A 14,334-nucleotide genomic window follows, 5' to 3' on the forward strand; every position below is an offset into this window, starting at 1 on the left:
TTCACTGTTTTTATTAGCACTGTTCACAGAGTTGTGTGACCATCACCACAGGCAGTTTTAGGTCATTTTATCCGTCCTAAAATCAACAAAACAAACAAGCAAGCAAAATAGAACCAGAGACATTGAAACTAAGAACAAACTGACAGTAACCAGGGGGGAGGTGGGAGGGGATAATGGGTGGGGGAAGGGAGAAGTGTTTTCAGGAACAGGTATAAAGGACACATGGACAAAATCAAGGGGGGGTGGCAACCAGGGTGGGAAGTGGAGATGGCTGGGGTAGGGGGGAGTGGTGGGGAGGAAGTGGAGACAGCTGTAATTGAGTAACAATAAAAAAGTTAAAAAAGAAATCCTGTGCCTCAGTTGTCATCTCCCCATTCCCCCACAGCCCCTGTCCCTAACCAAGCACTAATCTATTTTCTGTCTCTCCTATGTCTATTCTGGATATTTCATATAAACAAAATCATATAATTTGTTACTTCTTACACTTAGCAATTTCCTTCAAGGTCCACTTATGTTGTTGCGTGTATCAGATGGGCATTTGTGTTGTTTCCACCTTTTGGTTATTATGAATAATGATATTAACATTCTTATACATGTGTAGATGTATGTTTTCATTTCTTTTGGATACATACCTAAAAGTAGAGTTGCTGGGTCAAAGGTAACTCTGTTTAACTCTGAGGAATTGCACAGCTGTTTTGCACAGGGACTAAACCATTTTACATTCCCATGAACAGTGTATGAGGGTTCTCATTTGTCCACATATTTACTAACACTTGTTATTGTACATCTTTTCGATTATAGCCATCTCCATGGGTGTGAAGTGTATATCCCCTTGTGGTCTTAATGTGCAGTTCATAATGACTAAATGATGTTGAGCATCCTTGCATGTGTTTATTGGCCATTTTTATATCTTCTTTGGAGATGTGTCTATTCCTTTGCCCATTTCCAATTGTTATTTGCCTTTTTATTACTGATTAGTAAGTGCTCTTTGTGTTCAAGATACATATTCCTGAACAGATAATTTAGAAATATATTCTCTCTTTCTGTGGATTATCTTTTCGCTTTCTTGTCAGTGTCCTTTGAAACACAAAAAGTTTAAACTTTGACAAAGTCAAATTTATCTGTTTTTTTTTTCCTATTATTGCTTTGCCTTTGATGTCATATATATGAAGGTTTTGCTTAATGCAAGGTCACAAAGATTTATTCCTGTATTTTATTTTAAGAATGTCATTGTTTTAGCTCTTACATTTCAATGTCTGCCCCACTGTGAGTTAATTTTTATATACGGTGTAAAGTACGGGTTCAACTTTATTCTTTTCAATGTGGGCATCCTGTCTTCCATTACCATTTGTTGAAAAGGCTATTCTTTCCTCATTGAATTGTCTTGTCCTTGTTAAAAAAATCAATTGACTTCAGATATATGGGCTAATTTTTGGACTCTCAATTGTATTGCATTGATTTTTACATCTAGCATTATGCCAGCACTACACTGTCTTGTTTATTATTGTAGTTTTGTGTGTTGTAAGTTTTGAAATTGGGAAGTATGGGTCCTCCAACTTTATTTTTTTCAAGGTTTTTTTGGTTAATCTGCCTCCCATGCATTTTCATGTGAATTTTAGGATCACGTTTTTAATTTCTGGAGACAAAAAGCTAACACAGGATTTTCATAGGGGTTGCTTTGAATCTGCATATCAGTTAAGTGAGTATTGCTGCCATAATAATATTAAGTGGATTTCCTGACTGTGGGATGGCTTTCCATTTATTTGGATTATCTTTAATTTCTCTCAGTATTGTTTTGTAGTTTTCAGAGTATGTTTTGCATTTATACTTTGCACAATAGAAATGTAATTGATTTTTGTATACTGATCTATAATATACAAAAATCTATACCCTTGCTGAACTCATTTGCATGAACAGGCTTTATTGTGCGTGTGTCCCTGTGTGTGAATCCCTTAGTATTTTGTCTATACAAGATTGTGTCATTTGCAAATGCAGATAGTTTTGCTTCTCTTTTTGGGGAATTGACTGTATTTCGGGCATCCTCAAGACCACCCCAGATTCGATGACTTTTACTAGGTGGACTCATGGAACTCTGCCTATATTCGCACTCGTAACTAGCATTTATTGCAACAAACAGATGCAAAGCAAAAGTTTATAATAGAACTCAAGCCAAGTTTTATTTGGAGATTATAACACAAAAGGAGAGCTTTCCCTTTCCCTTCCCCTTCCCACAGGCTTTGTGTTCTATAGGTGCTTATAAACAACGGGAGCCATAGGGAACCTTCCGTGAATTGCCTGAGGCTACACCAAAAATTGGTAGCTAATTGATTGTAGAATACGCCCATTTCTCCATCCCAGCTTTTCTGTTGTAGGAGTTGCTTGCTTGGAAAATACCTTTGTGCTAAGTCAGTGATCCTGGATCAAAGGCATTCCAGAAGCCTGCTCTCCTCTGGAAGCCTGCAAAGTTCTCCACTTTTTGCTTCTAGTCTTTCTTTCAAGCTTTAGCTAGACTTGCCCATGCTCTAAACTCAAACCATATCAGGTCATATATAATCCCCTGTTCCTTTACCTACTCCTGTGTTGGTGCCTTGTATCTTTCACCTGGAAAGTCCTTTTCTATTCTCCTGTCCATGCATTTGAATTCTCATAAAATTTCAAGGCCCAGCTCAAATGTCACATCATCTACAAAACCTTTCTTTTTCTCACTCTCTCAGTTTAGACTTAATGATTTCCCTTCTCCCTATACACTATATTATATATTTCAGATATAGCACATCTTGTACTCTATATTATGGCCAGTTGTTTATGCCATAGGTTTTGTTACATTTTTAAGCTCCCCTCCTTTTTATTGAATGTATGGGGTGATAGTGGTTAACAAAATTGTAGAGCTTTCAGGTGCACAATTAATCCTGCAACACATCATCTGTACACTGTATTGTGTGTTCTCCACCCTAAGTCAAGTCTCCTTCAGTCACCATTTATCCCCACTGTACCCTCTCCTTCACCTTCCCGCTCAATCACTACACTGTTGTCCCTGTCCATGAGTTTAAATTTTTAAGCTTTTTTAAAGTGAGGAACTATTCATATTCCAATGGGCCTCAGCACCTAGCCGAGGGGAGCAAATAGAAGCCCAGTGGATGTTTGCTGAATTGAATTACAATGGATGGGAAGGAGGTCTGGTAGGTTGTTAACAGAGGGAGGATTTAGAAAGAATCATACTTTTGTTAGTACAGAATTATACTGTACCTTTATTGCAGAACAATGTACTGCATAGTTTGTTCTACTATCGTCTAATGGGAATTCATTTTGTGACAGTTTCACAGTTACCCTTTTATTTGTTCTGCCTTTCAAAGCATAACGCGTGTCAAGACAGCACTTCAATTTTTTGCATGTGCTAAATCATTACTGTTTACAGATGGGCTAGTATATCTGACGTTCACTTTGAAAGGGAAAAATCACACTCATAGAATCCCATCTGCCTGGCAACGGGATTTAGACCCCGAAACAAAACTTAATTTCATTTGACTCCTGCACATCAGCAATAGGGAACTTTCAAAGAGATGATTGCTGAAAGTAAGCACCATTGTTAAGAATTTCAGGCTGTAAAAATAGTGGTGTTTCTTGCAAAAGATTGTATAAAAACATTCTTGATATGGTTTGGGATGAAACCCTTGCTGGAAGCAAATGGGAGGTTATGAAGCCATATCTAGTTAATAAGTTGCAGTGGAGCTAATTGAGCGTATTTTGTGTGTGCTTTTGAGATTGCCTGTCTGAGTTTAGGGAACCACATAGATGGCACCATAAAAGCATCTTCTAAAATTCTTCTACTAGATTCTGCCTTGGGTGTGAACAGTCCCTGGTGCCTGGCAAATGTATGAATTTCTTGAATGAATAAGTGCATGAATGGGAGCCTGGTTCCTCATCTGTAAGAGGAGGGTTTTAATATCTGCTTTGGAGAATATTGCTAAGACCAGCAAAAATGCGTACCAACTGCTTTATGTGGTGCCTGGCAGGTTGTTTATAAGTCATACCTCCTCAAGTGATATCTATTATTAATCATTTACTACCTTTTCCCCCTGGTTTTCATATCGGTGGTGGCAAAGGGTTGATTGCCATGGACGGGCCTGTATCTTTCTGGTTGACATTTCCTTGATTTTCCTTTCTATTTTAATGTGTGCTCCATTTTGCCTCTTATTTTTAGGAAAACATGAGAATAGAGGTGTTTGCTCTTTCATGCGGTTTATTTGTCATGACTCTGTAGTGCCTGGACAAAGTGACGTGTGTGCAGCATGGTTCAGGACTCATATTCTTTTGTATATGACAGGAGAGAAAGTGTCATTGTGAAATAAAGTTTCAAGGGTTAGAATTACTGCTGTTACACACCAGAATCTGGAGTAAAAATACTTTCTATAAAATGAGAACACTTATAGATGCCAATTTACTTAACTTTCTAAACCATGATTTTCCCTACAGGAGCCATTAATAAGCTCAGTAGAATTGCAATTCCTTGGAATGGTAATACATACTCAAATCATGGAGGCGTACTCTTGAAGAAGTAGGACATAAAAGATTATTTATTCCAGTCCCACTGCATGCTTGATTGTTGTCTCTAGTTTTCTTGCCACAGAGCTGCTCAGCCTTTGTTTGAAATAACTCTATCAATGATAGCAAAGGACTTCTCTACCTTACCATGGCCATCATTTTATCTACATCTTCTAGAGCAAAGTGATTGTTCACCTGAAGTCTCTGTAGCTCTGTTACCATCTTCCCCACTTTCCCGTCTCCTCTGCTTCCTTTATCTCTCCCCTCCCTCCCCTCCTCTCTTCCCTCCCCTCCCCCCTTTCTCAAAACCAACCAGCCAACCAATGAAACAATCAACCAACCAACCAACCAACCAACCAACCAACCAACCAAAGGAACAAAGGAGTACCTGATCAAATAGTTTTGGGAAACACTGCATACATAGCTCATAGCCAAGGAGTTGAAATGCTTCTGTGTGTATTTGCTGGGGAATATTTCAATGTGTCTAAACCCTGACATTTCACAAACTTATTTATTTGTGAACCTTTGCTTTTACACAGTGTGTCTGTTCACAACTTAGAACAGTAACTGGTGCTCAATAAATGGTTGTTTAAAAAGTTAATGAATATAAAATCTCTAAACATGATAAAGGGTACCCTTTATCAAGGTGACAAGTGTTCTCCATCTCTGCAAGTGACATAACAAAAATTGAATGGGTAGACGTTCCTCCTCTGTGAACTATCCTAAATATTTACTTCCACATCTGTTAGGATTTAAAAAAATTCTTTATATTTGAAATTGGAGTTTGTATCCTTATTTGCACAAATTACTTTTTATTACCTAAAAAGAAATATTAGTGATGACTTCACAACAAAAGCTTGTCTCTTTTTGCTTCCTGATCAAATGTATGGAATGAAGAAATTGGCAAGCACTGTTCTTGTCTTTTGTTTCCAGTTTGTGCCTGATTGTGTTTGATTTTACAAGCACATGGTGCTTCAGCAAGCCTCTTAAATGAAGCAGTGCTGCAACTGGGTGTTTTTAAGGGTGTTTGTCAGATTACCTGTTGAGTTAGTGCCCCCCCACCCTTTTTGGCTTCCCAACCGGCCCTTTTGGAGCTTAGCAACTAGTCATAAGTAAATAGAATACATGCTTTTCATTCGTGAGTAATTGAGCTTTCCACCTGGCACAGCTTGACAAGCCTCCTATCAAGTGTGAATCTGGCCAACAAGAAACATGCTGTCATGTGGACTTGATCCAGCATTGCTGATCCAGGTTTTTTATTTCTTATGCTCTGGAGTAAGAGTTTAAAGGGTCAGCAAGAGGAAAATGATAAATCATATTTATTCTCACTTTTGTATTTTAGTAGGAAATCTGTGCAGATATTTAAGAGTCAGATACAAAGTTAGGTGGAACTCAGTGTCAACTCTCTCCAAAATCAGTGCTCTCTTTTGTGCTTGCTCAGTGATAATCCTGTCACTGTTTCCTTTCTGCTGTTATCACCTTTCTTTTCAGTCTGTTTCCATCCCATAGTGTTATCATTTCTTTTTTAAAAATTTGTATAGATTTTATTTATTTTTAGAGAGAGGAGAAGGGAGGGAGAAAGAGAGGTAGAGAAACATCCATGTGTGGTTGCCTCTTGCACACCCCCTACTGGGGACCTGGCCCGAAACCCAAGCATGTACCTGACTGGGAATCGAACCAGCAACCTTTTGGTTTACAGACCAGCGCTCAGTCCACTGAGCCACACCAGCCATGCCATATAATGTTATCATTTCTTAAAGGAATACCATTTCCTCTCTTAATCATTATTTCATCCTTTTTCATTGGTATGGAAATATTATTTTGTTGGCACATTGCAGGAGACATTTTATGGTAGAAACCACCATATTTCTCTTACATCTATGGATTTATCTGCTGTTTGATCTTACAGAATGTAAGGGGCCTTAAAAAGCATTAGTTATATCTCTCTCACTTCTGAAATGGGGGTAATGAGGTCAGGGGTAGGGAATGACTTGCCTCAGGATCACAGAGCAGCACATTGACAGAGCCAGCTCTAGGCCCAGGTCCTCCTGCTCCCAGCCCTTAGCCTTTTATGTCTGATACCTCTCTTATTACATAAGTGGGTTAAGAAAATGTAGAGTAAGTGGATATAGTTTCTGTAGCTATGCAAGAGCCTGAATGGTATGGGAGGAATCTAGTTGTAGTTATTATTATTGATAGTGCATCCAGATCTGCCATCTGACAAAATTCATTAATTTGTCTTCAACTGGTCCAAGCAGGGAGGGATTTGAGTTTTATTATATAGGAATATTTCAATGTCTAGTGCTCCTATTTAAATGGTGGGACACATTCGGGACATTGCCACTTTATAGGCCGTGAAGGGCAGAAAGAGTTCTAGTCCTCTTTGCATGATCCCTATTCTTACCCTTCTTACATGTGTCCATACCTAAAAATGTCAATGTGTGACACATTTGCGGCTGTCAGCAACATTCTTTTATCGGAGGAAACATGTAGCACTGGAAAAATAACTTCATTGAGCAGTTTGGTTGTGAAGACATAAAAATGTAAAAGTCCATGGGGCATAGCAGGAGCCTCATTTAAAAAAAAACATTATAAGACATTTTTAGGAACTAAATTTTATGTCCTGACAAATTTAAGATTTAAAAAATTTAATTAATTTATTTTTAGAGATGGGAGGGAGGAAGAGAGGGAGAGAAACATCAGTGTGGTTGCCTCTCATGTGCCCCCTACTGGGGACTTGCCCTGCAACCCAGGCATGTGCTCTGACTGGGAATCCAACCAGCGACCCTTTGGTTTGCAGGCCGGCACTCAGTCCACTGAGCTACACCAGCCAGGGCAAATTTAAGATTTTTAATGGCATGGTTCTTACAAAAATAATTTTGTTAATTAATTTTTTAATGTTTCAGATGGGGGAGGATGAGGGGTAGTTCATTCTGTAACAGATACCCTATTCCAGTGTTTAGTGTGAACCCCTCAGAAACTTGTTTTTGTCATCCCCTTGAGCATGGTTGACCCTGATAAACCACCTTCATATAGTATTGGGTTGGCCAAAAAGTTCATTTATTTTTTTCTGTATGGTGGCTCTAGTAGTGCTTAGTTGTCTTTAATTTCATTCGAAAGAATTCTGTTACATTGTACTGTGACAGCTGTCATATCATTGTGCATTTAAAACATCAAAATTGGTGAACTTTTGTGTGGCCATTTTAATATTGAAGATGGAAGACGATATGTAACACTTTAGGTGTTTTATGCTTTATCATTTCAAGAAAGGTAAAAACAAAACTGAAACACACAAAAAAAGATTTGTTCAGTATATGGAGAAGGTGCTGTGACTGAGAAAATGTGTCAAAAGTGTTTTGCGAATTTTCTGGATACTGTGGACATTTTGACCAAATAATTCTTTGCTGTGGGGGGGGGCTGTCTTATACATTGGAAGGTGTTTAGCAGCCTCCCTCACTTCCACCCACTAGAAGCCATCAGCAGGAGATAGCTGACATACTCAAAATATCCAAATCAATGAAGTTATTGGTGAAAATGAAAAATGTGTCTTTTATGGGAAAAATTAAACAGACTTTTTGGCCAACCCAGTGTGATTTCAGGAGCACTAAGAAGGGTAATATGTCATCAGTCAGATCCCACCAGACACGACATCTTTGAAGGCCTTTTGTATAAGACAGCAAGTGGAAATACGGCTTCTATAAGAGATGTGGAACCACAGGCATTAAAACCAACAATCCAAAATAGCCTTGTCTGATGACCTATTTCTTTTAAAGAGTTGTCCTTGCTCATGGACCAGAGAGAGGTAGTGGACTTTGATTTTTGGCCCCTGTAGAGTTCACTAGAATTGAACATTAGAAATCAGCACTTAAGATCAGGGACAACTAAAACATACTGAACAATGAGTGCATGGATGTTGTTCCACCTGTAATGATCAAAGGTGAGTTAATATGCTAGTGTTTATAAAACACCCACTGTTATGCCAGGTATTTTGCATTTAGCTGGCACAGCACCCTGTGAAGTAGAGGTTATTATGCCCAGTTTACAAGTAAGGAAACTGAGGCTCAGGGAAGCTAAGTAACTTGCACTTCTATACAGCCAGTAAATGCAAGAAACTGAGATTTGAATTCAAGTCTGTATGACTCAAAAGCTACATGGTTAACTACTACACTGGGCTTACTCTCTGACTCTTTTCCTGACTTATAAGATGGAATAACAATATCTTCCTTGGGGTTATTTTAAGGATTCAATAAGATAAGAGATCTGAGAAGTGTCTGTAATCTCTAATAAAGCTTTGCAGAATGAAAGGCATTATCAGAAGCAGAAGACAACCTGCTAGGGTCTCCACATGACTATCTACCCTTTAAAAATATATCCAGGTGTCCTGGAGTTTGGACCTTTGCCCTTGGCTTTCTGGTTAGTGAGAGTAGTTTATGTCCTGGGCATAGATTCTGAGAAGTAGGACACCAGTCATACTTAGTGATGTTTTCACCAGTGAAATTTCCTTGCCAAAGAGCTGAGGGGTAAAGAAGAGAAGATCAGCAGTGTGTCTGTGTGCACAGATCTGTGGGAACCCTGGAGTTCTTTTTAGCATAATGTGCAATTGCATGGTTCTAGCAGTACTTTGACATGTGTGTCATTTCTCTCTCTTTCCCATTTGTCTTAGACTCTGAGCTGCATCTCCGTGTAAAGGACATCAGTCATTTCTTAATGCAAGACATCGCCTTTTTGTCTGGTAAGCAGACTTTTACATATATTTAGACTGGATAAATCTATGAATCGATTAGCAAAGTTAGTTTGGTCCTTATTGGTATATGTGTATATATTTTTGCAAAATGCTGTTTTAATAAACATTCATACATTTTGCACATAGTTGCTAAAAAATGGACATTTACAGAATAATTGGAGACTTTTCAATATGTTTAGATATGTGATTAAAACCAAACTTACCATGCTTGTATATTTGACTTTCAGACAAGTGTTTAGAAATCCATGAGAGGTGAAAGTAGAATACATCTCCTAGGTGGGTGCTGACTGGGTAAGAGGTTGATGACTCAGGTGGTTTCTTTCAGGTTTCCTCCTCCACCATACTTTGATTACTTAAATGTTTGTTACAAATTCTGTGAAGTCATTCACCTAACCAAGCAGCTGTACTAAGTTATTTTTCTTTAGGGTTTCATTTATGCATTATAAAAGAAGTTTACTTTTCTGAAGTATATATCTGTGTTTATGTATATGCATTTGTATAATTTTTATTGTTTATTCTATTACAGTTGTCCCAACTTTTCCGTTTTTCCCTCCTCTCCCAAGCCCTCCTCTGTCTCCCACAGTCAATGCCCTCTCTGTTGTCCATGTCCATGAGACATTCATACATGTTCTTTGAATAGTCTCTTCCCCTTCTTTCTCCCATTCCCCCCTTCTACTTTCCCTCCTATAGCTATCAGTCTGTTCCATGTTTCCATGTCGCTGTTCTATTTTTCTCATTAGTTTATTTTTTGTTCATTAGTTTCCAGTTATAAGTGAGATTATATGGTATTTGTCTTTTGTCCACTGGCTTGTTTCACTTAGCATAATAGTCTCCATTTCCATCCATGGTACTGCAAAAGGTAGGAGTTCCTTCTTTCTTTCCACTGCGTAGTATTCCATTGTGTAAAAGTACCAGTTCTTTTATCCACTTATCTACTGATGGGCACTTGGGCTGTTTCCAACACTTGGCTATTGTAAATAGCGCTGCTATAGAATTTTTTAAAATTGTGATGAAATAAACTTCTGGTCAAAATGGAGGTGTAGGTAAACATGCGTCAAAGAAATGTGGCCCAAGTGAAAAAATAGAACAAAACTCCACAAAAAGAACTAAATGAAATGGAGATAAGCAACCTATTAGATGCACAGTTCAAAATGTTGGCTATAATGACACTCCTGGAACTCATTGGGTACTTCAACACCATAAAAAAGACCTAGGCAGAAATGCAGGTTACATTAAGTACAATAAAGGAAAACCTATAGGGAACCAACATTGGAAGGGGTGAAACCATGAATCAAATCAATGTTTTGGAACATATGGAAGAAAAAAGCATTCTGTCAGAATACCAACAAGAAAAAAGAATTAAAAAAAATGAGGATAGGCTTAGGAACCTCTAGGACATTTTAAATGTACAGACATTCAAATCATAGGGGTGCCAGGAGAAGAAGACAAAGTTAAAGAAATTGAAAACTTATTTGAAAAAAAATAATAAAAGAAAACTTTCCTAACTTGGTTAAGGAAATAGACATACAAGTCCAGGAAGCACAGAGAGACCCAAACAAGATGAATGTAAACAGTCTCACACTAAGACATATAATTAAAATGCCAAATGTTAAAGAGAGAATCTTAAAAGCAGCAAGAGAAAAGCAGACAATTACCTACAAAGGTGTTCTCATAAGACTCTCAGGTAATTTTTCAAAAGAAACTTTGCAGGCTAGAAGGAACTGGCAAGAAGTATTCAAGGTGGTAAAAAGCAAGGACCTAAAACCTAGATTACTCTGTCCAGCAAAGCTATCATTTAGAATGGAAGGGCAGATAAAGTGCTCTGTAGACAAGGTAAAGCTAAAGGAGTTCATTATCACCAAGTTATTATTATATGAAATACTAAAGAGAATTAGATAAGAGGATCAAAACAATGAACATTTAAAGGACAATAAATTCACAACTATCAATAATTGAATCCAAATAACAAACTAAGCAAACAAGCAGAACAGGAACAGAATCATAGATATGGAGATCATTTGTAGAGTTATCATCTGGGAGGAGGAAGGGGGAGAGTGGGGGAAAAGGTACAGGGAATAAGAAGCATAAATGGTAGGTACAAAATAGACCGGGGGAAGTTAAGAATAGTATGGGAAATGGAGAAGCCAAAGAACTTATATGCACTACGCATGGACATGAAGTGAGGCGGGGGGGGGGGGTTGCTGCAAGGAATAGGGGTACTGGGTAGAGGGGAACAAAGGGGAAAATATTGGGACAATTGTAATAGCATAATCAATAAAATATATATATATATATTTTAAAATTGTGATGAAATACACATGACAAAGAATTTATCCTCTTCACTAATTTTTATTGTTGACACTATTACAGATTCTCCCCATTTCTCCTCCTTTGCTTCCCTCCATCCATCCCCTGACCATCCTCCCCCAAACCAGGCTTTCACAACAGTGTTGTCTTGTGTCCATGGGCTCTGCATATATGAGGCCTGTCTGGAAAAGGCCCAGCCATTGCTAGTGTAATGAGAACAGTTTGTATCAGTGGACTCCTACAGCATTTTTCTTTCTGTGACTGACTTATTTGACTTAGCACAATGTTCTCCAGTCTATCCATGTTGTAGTAGGTGTCAGGACTTTCTTCCTTTTTAAGGCTGAATACTATTCCATATTATGTATATATTACATTTTGTTTGTCCAATCTTCTATTGATGGATATTTGGGTTACTTCTGCCTTTGGCTACTGTGAATAATGCTACTCAACAGCAATACATATTTTTAGAGATAAACTTATGGTAAACCATCCATTTCATTTTTACTTGGTCAGATATCTAGGAAAATTTTGCTTAAAGACAAGCTAATTGCTTTCAGGTATTAGAGTAATTTGAAGTATACTATTAAACATTACATATTATATTAAACAGATAAAACTTTACAAGCATATGCATTGTTTGCATGGAAATGAATGTTTCTTTAGGTGTTCAGTGGTTTAATTATTCCTCCTAAAATGACATCTACATGCTCAGCTTACTAAACAAGCATTTACTTTATAGATGATTTTAACTGGGCACTTTAATCTAGCTTCTGCTTTAATGATTATAATTAGTGGTAATCGTGAATTAGTGGTGACTTAATGTGGTTTTATGTTTTATTTTATAAGTGGTATAAATGTGTGACATACTGTCACGGTTGAGTTTGGGGTATTTTACTGAAGCCCATCAGTGTTTTTCAAACTGTGTTCCAAATATAATAATTACACTCAGGGCTTATTTTCCCACCAGACCCCTCTCCACAATTCCTTCCTTATCTGCTTTTTGTAGTTGTTTTCAAAATGTTTCTGCATATGTTTTCTTTTAAAGAAAGGGTTCCCAATGGGGAAAATAATTACAATCTCCAATTTAGAATTTAAATATCTCTTTTGTTCTTTTCTTACAAATGCACTACCTAGTACAGCATTTGTAGGTGTACAGTTTATAGATTAGTTGATGATAACTTACTCTTGTAAGAACCTTGCATTCTTTCCTTTGGTAGTTATAGTTTGCTTAAGTGCTAGTTGGTTCTGTCTTTAACTCAAGTGCTTACCGGCTTACTTGGCAGGTCTATGTTATATTGTATGTAAGATATATATTATATTATAATTATATATTATTTATATTACTAGTTCTACACTGTATCTTATCTATAGAGACTCTGTTTAATGGTGCACTAAATCTCTTGGTTCAGAGTTGTACAGTTTCTCCTTTGAGTTTCTTTAAGACTTGTTCAGATGCCATAATTCTCTATGACTATATCTTCCTTAAAGATCTTTCTCTTTAAGTCAGTTATATAGTGAAGATTTATCATTATTTGATTGAATGCTTTGGACTAATTTGATTCAAAAGATAATTTGGGAATGGGGACACTCCCTTGAGTTTGCCTTGGTTAGATGAATTTGATATTTTTTCAAGTGCACTGGAGAAGACTGGGTGTGTTCTGCTTTTTATTGGGTGGATTGTTCTGTAAATGTCAGGTCATTGTTGGTTGAGATTGTCATTCAAGTGTACTAGGTCCTTGTAAATTTCCTGTCATATCCATTGTTAAGAGAGAGGGGGTGAAATTTCTAACAAAAATTGTAGTCTTGTCAATTTCTCCTTGGAGCTCTATTAGTTTTTGTTTCATGTATTTTGAGGCTCTGTAATCAGGTATGTAGCATTTGAGATTATGTCCTCTTGATGTATTTATTGTTGCTTGATTATCAAATTATCTTCTTAATACCTATAATATTCTTGACTCTGAAATCTACTTTGTTGAAAATTATCTTCCTCTGAGTAATTTTAGCATGGCATATCTTTTTCTATCCATTTGATTTTAATGCTCTTGTGCCTTCATATTTAAAGTGTATTTCTTGTAGGCAGTACTGCCTATAGCTGTGTCATAATTTTTTATCCAATTTGATAATCACTTTTTATTGGGTCATCCAGATCATGTATATTTAATGTGAATATTCATATGGCTGGGTTTAAATCTACTATCTTATTATTTGTCCCATTAATTTTTTTGGTTGGAGGTTCCCCCCATTTCTGCTTTCTTTTGGATTGAGTATTTGTCATTCCACTCTATCTTCTTTGCCATTGTCATATTTTTATTGTACATTGAATTTTTTATATCCTTATATTTCTATTCACTTAAATTCATCTAAATAAGAATTACAATTAAACCTCTTTAGAAATTTCTATTTGTGAGCTAAGTTCTAAGGCCACCCAACAGTTTTCCTCCTAAAATAATTTTTCAACTTCCATTTAGTGCCAAATATTCATTGAGCAACTATTCTGTGCCCATGTGTTAGGCTGGATGTAGAGTGGAAATTTAAACAAGTGTAAGTAAGGCTCATCCCTGCACTTAGGTGGATTTCATTCTCACTGTTCCTCATGCCCCAGGCTGCAGAGGGGGTTATGGAGTGGGATGCACATTGAATTTTAACCCACAAGGATTTATAATCAGTCTTTCTTTGCACTGGTAGGATTTCTATACCATTGTTGCTATTACTTGCTAATGTTGGGTCTTCCATGAATCCAT

The sequence above is a fragment of the Phyllostomus hastatus genome, unplaced genomic scaffold, assembly GCF_019186645.2.
Source record: "Phyllostomus hastatus isolate PE091 unplaced genomic scaffold, TTU_PhHast_1.1 phas_contig_30, whole genome shotgun sequence".
Lineage (NCBI taxonomy): Eukaryota > Metazoa > Chordata > Mammalia > Chiroptera > Phyllostomidae > Phyllostomus > Phyllostomus hastatus.